This window comes from Geospiza fortis, unplaced genomic scaffold, assembly GCF_000277835.1.
Source record: "Geospiza fortis unplaced genomic scaffold, GeoFor_1.0 scaffold265, whole genome shotgun sequence".
Classification (NCBI taxonomy): domain Eukaryota; kingdom Metazoa; phylum Chordata; class Aves; order Passeriformes; family Thraupidae; genus Geospiza; species Geospiza fortis.
The window spans coordinates 828261-829562 of NW_005054393.1; positions in this window are offsets into that span (position 1 = coordinate 828261).

The following is a 1302-nucleotide window of genomic DNA, read 5'->3' on the forward strand; positions in this document are numbered from 1 at the left end:
GGGAATAAAACATTACCACTAAGTGAATTCTAAGTGGAGATGAGAAATCACAGAATGGTTTGGGTTGGAAGGGACCTTAAAGATCATCTAGTCCCAACTTTCCTCCCGAGGGTACGGACACCCCCCACTAGTCCGGGTTGCTGAAAGCCCCATCCAGCCTGGCCTTGAACAATGCCCGGGATGGTGCATCCACAACTTCTCTGGGCAACCTGTTCCAGGGCCTCACCACTCTCACAGTAAAGAGCTTCTCCCTAATATCCAATGTAAACTTACTCTCTTACAGATTAAAGGCATTCTCCCTTGTCCTGTCACTACAGGCCCTTGTTTCCAGAAACATGTTTTCATAAAATATAAAGCAGAAGCACCTCTGTGGAAAACAGAAAGTGCTGTAAACTACTGGCCACATAAATCTTGAGTAAGCCATTTCAGAAAAAACAAGCTCAGTATGTTTTCCTTCAAGTTTTCTGTTTATTTCAAAGAATGAAAGTCTTCGAGCACAAAATGAGTACAGAATGCATTGGAGTTCACTTAACAGGATCTACAGAGGAGAGGGGACAATGCACATGCCTCACAAGAAACCTGATGCTTAGAAAATGCAAAAGGGCTTTCTACCTGAATCTATTTATGGCCTCATGGGCAGAGATCCTTGTCCACACCAAAGCAGATGAGGACTCACGGTTTATGAGACTAACTCCCTCTGTGATTGCCTCTACTGCCCTCCCAGGCAGAACAGCTCGTGTACACGCAAAGTGCAGACTCACACATTTCTTCAGTCCTGGGCAAAGCTACAGACATTCAATATCCTTTGAGTCTCTGAAGAAGCTGCCATCAGGCCAGTGCTCCTACACTACACACAAGGTCTAAAGAAGGAAAGGGGAGAAGGGAAGATGTGACAGTCTGAGACTGGATTCAAACTTGTACCTTCTTTATGTCATGTTTCTTACCTCAGAATGTAACCTGACTTTAAGTCAGGTTTCTTGCATCAAGAATGGAGCCCATGGAAAGGTTCCCGTCCTCAGGTGCTGACATGAAACTGACTAAAACTAAAGACAAAAAGGATTCCTGCATATTCTTCTGCTCAATTAATTCTAAGGCAGAGTCGGTTGACAGGGAAGTGAGTGTTTCAGTAAGTTACAGCCAAACCAATCAGTAGTCAGGCTTGAATATTGACACCTGGTGTAACCACTGAAGACATGGATAGAACACAGGGGGTTAAAAGCAGAGAACTTCCAGAGGACTTTCTCTTTCCTTCCGGTCAGTGTTGGACCTGCCCTGCCCGGCCACAGGCTGGGTGGGGGAGGG